Below are 10407 nucleotides of genomic sequence, written 5' to 3'. Positions count from 1 at the left end.
ATGAAGAGATGTGCAAAAGTTAAGTATAGTGAGTTAACAAGTGAGGGACCCATCATTGTGTTCTTAAAAGTCACTTCGAGTATTTGTCATATGATCAAAGCAAGATCATTGGTTAATGTTAACTTGTTATGGAAAGGTGCTCGAAAGATAAGTATAGCAAGTTAACAAGTCAATGACACATGTCCTTGTCATCCATTGGCCCAGTTTGAAATACCAGCTTTGAAAGAAAGATACAGATGGAGGTAGTTTATAGGTTTGACTGCCAACATGCTAAAAGGAATATTAAGTTAGTGTAGTTTTCATTCCTTAATCATATGATTTCAAAGGATTGATGGCACAGGTTTAAATGCTGAAGGTGGTGGTAGTCTGCACATTAATAAGATGTGAAATTTTTGCATGTGAAGTTAATAATAGAGTATAATAGGAAAGATTTTCCTAGTTTCACCTTGCACGAATAAATATTTTGAAATATTTTTTGAATGAAGATAATTGCTGCAATGATTGAGATAAATCTAGCATGAGTGTGAAGTAATTAGTTCAAAGATAAAGTGTAGAGTTATGAGGAGCAAAAATCTCCAAGTAAGTTCTCATGTCATAGTTTTTGAAAAAATTTCAATCTTGTATGGTTTAATCAAAGGATGGTTCTAAAGAGTTCATTAGATCCTGGGTTGTGGATAGTAGAGGGATTCCTGGGTAATAATACATGGGCCTGGGATTGTAATATCCTGCATAATATTTCAAACTAGTTTACAAAAAAGAAGTGTTTGTGTAGAAGTATATGGATTTTTGATAGAGGAAAACTAGTAATCCTGAGTGTTTTCTCAAAGTTTCATCTCTTTGAAACTATGGTAAGATGTCGTAGTCAAGTAACCAAGGTTTTGAGAAGGATAATGAATGAACCTCATAAGATAACAGCCCTCTCAGTGGTAACATCATCCTTTAATCAAATTTTCAAGATATCATGGCCTGATGCTAGGGTAACATAAATGTGCGGGATCCTATGCATAGTTTTTGAGGAAGATGAAGAAGATTTGATACTCACAAGTATGGTCATTCTCACTTTTTGTTAGTATGCACCTTTTTTGTGTCATTGGATGGAAAATTTGGTCAAAAGATGTTTAAGAAAGCAGATGTGGCTGGGAATCAGAAGTTACCTATTTTGTTATATTTGACAGCCACATTGTCTCCCTGCTCAAGGGTTGCACACTAAGTAATTTTCCCATTATTTCTGAAGCCTGGCATGATCAGTGAAGAGTGGGAAGTAAAGATTAATTTCACAAAGCAGTTATCTTGAAAAAATCCATGGGTCAAGGATAGAATACAATCATCAGAATAGATTTTGTTAGGGACAAGCTTAGCCGTTACATATATGACAAAATCATCGTTGGAGCAAAATTAACGAAAGGGGGTGATAGACAGAAGCCTGAAAGAGAATGTTGGATTGGCATAACTTCATGTTAGTCAATTTTTTTTTTATAGATGTATGTGTTTTCCTCTTGTAAGGACATCTGTCAGTCACATTTTCCCATTGCTTGTTGTAACTCACACCTATATAAGTGAGTTTTCAAGGCAATGTGAGGATCTGAATTCTATTTTTCTAAGTGATATGCTTAGTCTATTTTTGGTCCATTGTATTGAGTAAAAATTGGTGGTGTATTTTCTCTATCAGATCTTTAGAATACATGAATATAGAATCATATGTGTTTCTTCCTGAAGGTCATTATGAGTTTACTATAAATTGTATACAATTTTCAAGAAAAATGAATACAAATTATGAACTGTTCCTATATCTTTTCTTTCTAAACTTTGTCTCCTTTTCATTATTTGGTGATCTTGATATTGTATAGGTAAAGGCTTGTGCAATTGAATCCAATCCAGTTAGGTTGTATATCTATTTATCACTATTGTTAATTCAATGGATTAAGTAAAAGCTCTGATGAATATGATAAGATTGTTGTAGTAGGGGAAAGGATTTTGAATGATGAGTTCTGATAAGAATTGCTGATGAAATTTTTTGTAAGGCAAAAAATTAGATCTAGAAATTTGTAGTAGACTCTGAATCCCAATGGATTAGGCATTGATCAAAATTTGATCCATCTATAAGAGAAATGTGTCACAAATGGTTGTCAGAAATGCAGAATTAAATCAATTTTACTTTATTTCCTGTAGATCTTTAAAGTTGGCTAGTACTTGTCTACATGGAATATTTTAGATTTAGTTAGCCACTATTGCTGAGAACACCTACAGATCTATAGAAGAATTTTTGGCCATATCTATTATATGGGATGTGCTTATCAAGTTATCAAGAATTGTGTATGAATTTGAGGATTTGAGATGAGAATTAGAATGAAACTAAAAATAATCCTCATACAATTTTTACAATCTTGAATCATCCCTGGGTATACCCACTCTGGTTTTGCAGAGCCAAAAGAGTAGAAAACAACCCTTGGTTTTGTTGAAGTTGGGCCCAAATGGTTTATGCACATACAATTGCTTATAAGAATTAGCTAATCTTTAGATTGTGCGAGTATTATGATCTTGGTATTAAGCATTTTTTTGCTTGGTAGTTTTAAAACACCAACACCTATCAAGGCAATAGCTTGAAGAAATAGTAATACAATAGGCTTAGGCTTTAAGAAGGTTCCCTTTCATTTGGGAGCTGACAAATTCATACCAAAACCCAAGAGTTCATCCAAAAATGAGTCACAAACTAAATTAGATACTCAAAAGGACCAACTTGATGATGAGGATCCTTATCCTTATCCTATTTCTCATGATATGGCTAAATTATTCACCAAACTAGATGACTTTGTGCCACGTGTTAGCATTGTGGATGATACTAGTGATTCTTCTTAGGACAATACTAATCAACCTAGACCTCATTCAAAAAAGGGAGAGTCTAGTCAGTCATTTCGTATTGAGTACTTGTGTAAGAACCAAATGATGAAGGTGAGTATGTCCCTATCATTGTTGGAGAGTTATATAGTCTCTTGCCATGTAGCACTAATTCTAAGGAATATGAGTTTGACTCTCTTTCAAAAGAAACTACTGATGAAGACATTGACCAAGTTCATGTCTATGAAAACCAACTCAAAGTGGGTAAAACATCTAGGGTTAAGTCAGATGCGTCTGATCAAAATAGTGTCCTAGAGTCATCAATTGCTGATGTTAGTGTTCAGAGGCATTCAAACACAATTATGGACAAAGTCACCATAGCTCTTGAATTGTTGGTCCAAGCACTTAATGACTATACCATAAATGCAATCCAACCTGTCACTACTCTTTCACTCACACATCCCAAGCTCATAGACTAAAACCTTAATGCATCTAGTGAAGTCCCCATGTTCTAGAATGACTATGGTCTTTCTTGCTACCTAAACATTGTCAAACCTATAATGTCTTCCACTAGTGAATGGAGCATTAACATGACTAAATCTGACATCAAATATCTCAGTCATACAATTAAAAAGAAAAAATGCAAAAGGTCCAATAGTGAAAACCACATTATAGCAGTGTCATAACCCAAAAAAGTAAAAACAAAAGACATATCCAAGGGTGAAATATCTTTGAGGTACCCACGAATGAGATATTTGATGCACTTCCAAGTCACTTCCAAGAGACATCATTAGTGTTGATAGAGCTGACACAATTGATCAACTTGGGCATAGAAGAACATCCTCATATGATTCATCTAGCATAGTCACTGTCTCTTGAAGAAAGGGAGGAATTCATTGCCTTCTTCCAAAAGAAAAAGATAAATTTTTCTTAGAGACATTTTGACATGCCAAGACTAGATCCTAATCTTATTATGCATCATTTTTCCATTGCACTAGGCATCAAACTAGTTAAATAGAAACTTCAAAAAATGCATCCTCATGTTCCATTTCTCATAAAAGTGGAATTGGAGAAACTTCTAAAAGTAAGATTTATTCATGCAATTGATTATGCCTAATGGATATCCAACATTATCCTAATCTCTAAGCATGATAAATCTATCTGAGTTTGTACTAACTTCCATGATCTCAACTTGGCATGTCTTAAGGATGATTTTCCACTTCCTAACAATGATATGATAGTGGACATGATAGTAGGCTATGAGATGTACTCACTTATGAATGGGTTTTCTGGTTATAATCAAATAAAACTTGTGCCAGAAGATTAGGAAAAGACTACTTTTACATGTGCATGGGGAACCTTCTACTAGAATTTGATGCCATTTGGTTTGAAAAATGCTGGTGTGACCTATCAAAGGGTAGTGACTATAATTTTCCATGACATGATGCATAAGACCTTGGAGGATTATATGGATGATACCTTGTTCAAAAGCGCAAAATAAAATACTCATCTACAAGATTTGGGACCCATCCTAGATTGCAGGGGAAATTTCAATCTTCAGCTCAATCCTAAGAAATGTGCATTTGGTGTCACATCAGGAAAGTTTTTGGGATACATCATGTCTACAAAAGGAATTGAAGTGGATCCAATGAAAGTTCAAGAAATTATGGATATGCCTCAACCTTGAAACATCAGCTAGATGAGAGGTCTACAAGGAGGACTCCAATCTATTTGTAGGTTCATCTCATAGTTGGCAGATAGATCACAACACTTCACAATGACTTTACATAAGGGTGTCAAATTCAACTGGACTCAGGATTATGAGTAAAGCTCGACACAAATCAAACAATATCTTGCCAATCCACCAATCTTGATGCCTCCTATCTATGGGAAGCCTTTGGTTTTATTCATTTCAAAAATTGAAATATCTTTGGGAATCTTATTAGCTCAAGAGGATAATGATAATAAGGAGAGAGTTATTTAATACTAAAGTCATACACTAATCTCTTATGAGAGAAATTATAACATCATTGAGAAAGCTTGCTTGGCAGCTATCTTTGCTTCCTAAAATTTGAGACACTTCATGCTTTCTCACACTACATAGCTAGTAGCTAAAATAGATCCCTAAAGTACTTACTCAATAAGGCAGCTCTTATAGAACGATTGGCTAAGTGGGTTATGATACTGAGCAAGTTTGACATTCAATATGTTGAATGCAAAGCGATCAAGGGATAGACAATTATAGATTAGCTACAAATGCACCTATGTAGAGTCTCTTGCCAATGAAAATTGATTTCCCTGATGAGACAATTCACCTATGTAGAGTCTCTTGCCAATGCACATTGATTTCCCTGATGAGACAATTCTAACACTCACACACAAAATGTGGGTCATGTTCTTCGATGGGTCCTTCAAACAATACGGATCTAGTGCTAGATTACTCTTCATAATGCCACAAAGATATTTTGTAATGCCTCACCCAGAGATCCTTGGAAACAAGGATGAAATACAAGCCAAGATTTTTTTTTTTTCAAGTGTGAATGCACATGACAACATCATACAGGGATCACAATGATTGCAATAGAAGACTTCACCACAATCCCAACAACCAACAAATCTCTGAATGCCACTACCAACTGACACACACAAACAAAAGGCAACAACCACCACAACAAGATGAGAGATCAAGAAATGACCTCTCATCAACAAAAAACCAAGCTAGGGTAAAATTCAGAATCCTAAAATTTGGCTAAGCCTAAAATCCTGAAGCCCTAAAAATTGGCTAAGTCTAGATTTCTGAAGCCCTAAAATTTCCTAGAATCCTTAATTTATCTCCGAGAGGTCTAAAACCTATCTCAAAATATTTTTTTCATATATTAAAATATATCTTAAGTATAAGAAATTAAATATACATCAACTTATACTTTAATGATATATTTTAAACCCCAAGAGACTAAAATAGAAACACAAAAACTAGATTTCAAGAGAAACCAATAGAGTTCAAAATGCAATAGCATAGGGTCAAAGAACACCCAAAAGGGTAGCCAAATCAAACCTCAAAAAGTTTAGAACAAGACAAAAAGTTCCCAATGTCTGCCTGTGCAAGTTTTTACAAAAACTATGTGATACTTTAATGCAGCATAGAAATGTGTCCCCCGACATTTCTCAAGAAGGAGTGCGACACTTTCAGGGACTGGGTGATACTTTTCCTTAAGGCATGTGACACTCTTCCAGTATCGTACAATTTTTTTGTAAGAGGCATGTGATACTAGAAAGTGTCACGCAACACTTCTCTAAAAGGCATGCCATCCTCTTCCAATGTCACATGACATTTCTCAAGAAGACTTGCGATACTTCACAGTATCATACGATATAGTTTTGTAAGGGCATGTGATACATTTTTTAATGTTGCACATTGCTAAACAAATGTCGCCCATAGAAAATAAAGAAGCTTCAAGAACTCAAAAAGGGGAAAAATAGATGAATGAACCTCCACACTAGGGAGTACCAAATCCACACTTCAAGGCTAGAATACTTGAACCAGAATTGAGTAACTGAAATATAGAAAATGAGAATCTAACCATCTATCAAATAGTAAAGGAATAGTATAGAAAGGAAACATCACAAAAAATAAAATAACATTGCAAAGAACATAATAACCAAGTAAGTACATGGTTCCTCCCAACTGTCAATAGCATCATAAGACCATCGCGGGTCCTAGCCATCCCCATGCGTAATATCCCAAGCCACTGACCAGATCATTAGTACTATCGTAATAGGGACATCACTACTAAAACATGCACAATATCAGCATAAGAAAATCTAACATGCTAGTGATAATGCATAAGATAATCCTACAGTAGATAACATCACCTATCACATGCTAAACAATAGTAAGCATTAGATATACTACTAAAGCAAATAACATCATCTAATCATATGCTAAACATCATGATAAGGGAATGCATCAAATAAACTAACATCATCTAAACATGATATACAAGCATCCCAATGAAAGCATAAATCACAAGAAAGCATACTCTAAAACTCAAAGTACCAAGTGAAAATATCTAGCAATGGTCGCACTAGGACAAAGATCATCTCTGTACACCGATCCCTAGCAGTGGTGAAGGTAGCTATGCCTCCCAACCACATCGCACCCATAGGTCCACACCCATCATGTTGATGGAGATAATGATCCAATCAAAAACACACATAAAGCACAACATCCAAGGCTAACACTCACGCCAAACAATATGATGGCTGAACCAAGATCCTAAGACAATGCAAGTAGTACAGTTCCTGGTTAGACACTCAAAAGGCTTCTAACTAGGGGCTAACATCCTAGAGAGTCACTTGGCATCAAAAAGCCCAAGCTTGAATCGTGTTTCCTCAAACTTAAATGGGTGCTCACACATTGTGTCTTCAAACTTAATCTGGTGCTCACACATTTTACTTATCTTAAGTTTTATTAACAATCACACATTTTATTTAGTTATCACTTTCTTAAAACTTCTTATCCTCTATCAACCTCTGGTGCCATGAATTCTGAGTTGTAAGATAGAAGCCCCCTCCAGATGCTACCCTACCCTACCCATGCTCATCCTATGACAAGTGCCCGTGGGAAAGCATACTCCCATCCCAACCCCAATGATCATAACTCCTAGCAAATCCACAGAAGATCGAGCCTCGCAAGTCACCCAACAAATGTACATGCATGTACTTGTGTGTGGCACACCACCACAATGAAGATCATAATACAAGGATAGGAATGAAAATACAATGCAAAAAAAAACACCCAACTGAAAGCAACTCAAGAGGATAGATTCTACATGAATCTCAAGGCCAATAAAACCATACATTATAAAATCACTCAATCGACCTCAATCTGAGAGTATGGATTCTACAAAAATCTCAATGATGTAACAATATCAAAAGTCACGAACTTACTCAATCAGCCTCAATCCAAGAGTATTGATTCTACACGAATCCTAATGTCCATGAAACAAGGTAAAGGTCTAAAAGAATAATAACAACAGGTATAAAATCGCTCAACCAAACACAACGTCAGGAGTATGGATGCAATATGCATCCCAATGCAACATAAAAGTGCAAAAGTGGTCTGACTAATATCCAAATAGATCATCCAAGTCCATGACTCACATTGTGCCATGAAAACTCAAAAAAATAGGGTAGCATGCAAAATAAGGTAAAAACTCCAAATTTTGAAAGAACTTCAAAATTAAAACCCATTTGGTCTTTGGGTTCAAAAACCCCAAAAATCCAAAAATAAAAGGAATCAGACATTGTATGCAAAAATGGCCAACATAACGGCCCAAAAACCCAAACCCTCATCCTGAAAAATAGGGAAATGTTCATACCCGTCCAATCGGGTAGAACTAGCATACAAAAAATGAAGGGGAACACTAGTTCTCAATGTCCAAACAAACAACTACCAAAAATAGAAGTAGAAATGGAGCCAAAACAATAAAATAGGAAATCCCTACCTCACAGCCAAAAGGGCATAATAAAAAACTAAACCAAAAAAAAAAAAATCCTACAGAAGTGGCTGAAAATCATGGCAATCCAAGGCTTCTTCGAGCTAGATCCAACGAGCTCAACTTCGTGATGATCTCACACCCGTAGCTCCCACAATGAACAAAATAGTAAATCCTCATGAAGAGGATTTTGGGTTTTACTCTCCAAGTTTCTAATTCAAAAGTGAGAAGTGAGGAATTAAATTCTTTTTTGGATACTTATTCACTTTTTGGGTGAATAATCGAGTAGGGCATTTAATCAGCCAATCTAGTTAAATCCTGAATTGACCAAAATGAAAATAGGCTATTCCTATAAATAGGAATTCATATATGATAAATCTACTAGAAATTAAAATAAATCAATTAAAAAGCCCGAAAACCCAAAAACACACAAATCTCCTTAATGACTTTCGCGACAATGCGAACCTCTAAATGCACAGACATGCTTACTAGTCTAATCACATAATGCAAATGAGTTTGGATTTAATAATAACCGAAAGGTTTAATTTAAACATTTTAATAAAGGATACATTGACCATATAAGGAAAACATTGGTAAAATATGAGTGGCTGAATCACTAACTCCACGTGCCACTACCAGGGATATAAATCCTACACACTAAACAAAATGATCAAGTGCAATTGCATATAATAACATAGCCAAAACAATAAATGCATTAAATCACCTAATTTAACTATTTGTTTAGTTATTTTAAATAATCTATTTACATCACTCACATTCACATAAAACATAACAATGCAGGAATGAAGTAAATAACCATAGCATTAAATCCATCACCTAACATAATCAGAGGTATGTCCAAAAACTAGATAACTAGATATCATCATAGAAATACATTGTCATCTCAAAATGGCATCATCATGCAATATGATTAACTGAACAACATAGTAGTCTAATATCTATGATACTAAAATCAAAGTATAACATCTGACCCTCAGGTCCTCTCAAATATAAAGCATCACATAAGAATAGATATCTCTCAGATCAAAATATAACAAGGTAAATGTCTGTAGCACATAACAAAATAATCCCACATGAACAATCCATTTCTAAACATTATTGCATTTAATAATAGTTGTTATCACAACAAGAAAAAGGCAATTAAATCTATAGGTGAACACAATCATAAACATGGATAACCATTGCTACATGAACCCACTCCAGTGTAGCATGTTAAAAGTACATAGTACAATCTCTGGACCCATCTCAAGGTAATCATGAAACAACCTCATAATACCAAAAATCACATCATAACCTCAAAATTAGCTAAAAGAATAAAAAAAGCAACTGATACAAAAACAAACATCCAATCACCTCAATGGTGTAGACCTCTCAGGGTCACAATCATGATCCCATCACAAAAAAAGATCAGGTTGCATCCATCAGGATGACTCACATAAGTCAAATGAGAGAGGCACTGCATATTCATTACCCAAAGCATACAAGATTATGTTTCCTTGTATAAACAACATTCCTAAATATGAGGCTTTGATTAATGGCATGAAGATCACAACTGAATGGAGAGTGGATCAGTTAGATATCTTTGGAGACTCTAAAATCATAATCAACCAGATTAATGATGTGTTTCAAACAAAGTATGAGAAAATAATTCCTTACAAATGCATGGTTGATGATTTGAAGAATTATTTCATGCACATCACCTTCAAAGAAATTTCTCGAGCAGATAGTAAAGTAGTTGATGCTATGGCTACTTTGGCCTCCTTGCTACAGATGCCTAAAAATGATCTTTGACATGAGTTCTTGGTGGAAGTGTTACACTACCCAACCTATGACAACCCTGATTCTAGGATGATCTATTCTATTGTGGGACAAGACTCATCCCACTACTATCACATCTATTCCTACCTCTATAACCAAACCATTTTGGAAGGTCTGACCCAAAATGAGAGATGCTACGTAATCCACAATACTTCATGGTATGTCCTTATTGCTAATAATCTATTTAGGAGAGGTCTTAGCAGAAGACTTCTCAGGTGTTTAGAACCTAAAGAGT

This window comes from Cupressus sempervirens, chromosome 1 (genome assembly GCF_028749045.1).
Source record: "Cupressus sempervirens isolate cs-2001-9-10 chromosome 1, ASM2874904v1, whole genome shotgun sequence".
Classification (NCBI taxonomy): Eukaryota; Viridiplantae; Streptophyta; class Pinopsida; order Cupressales; family Cupressaceae; genus Cupressus; species Cupressus sempervirens.
Note: the sequence above shows the minus strand (reverse complement) of the source record.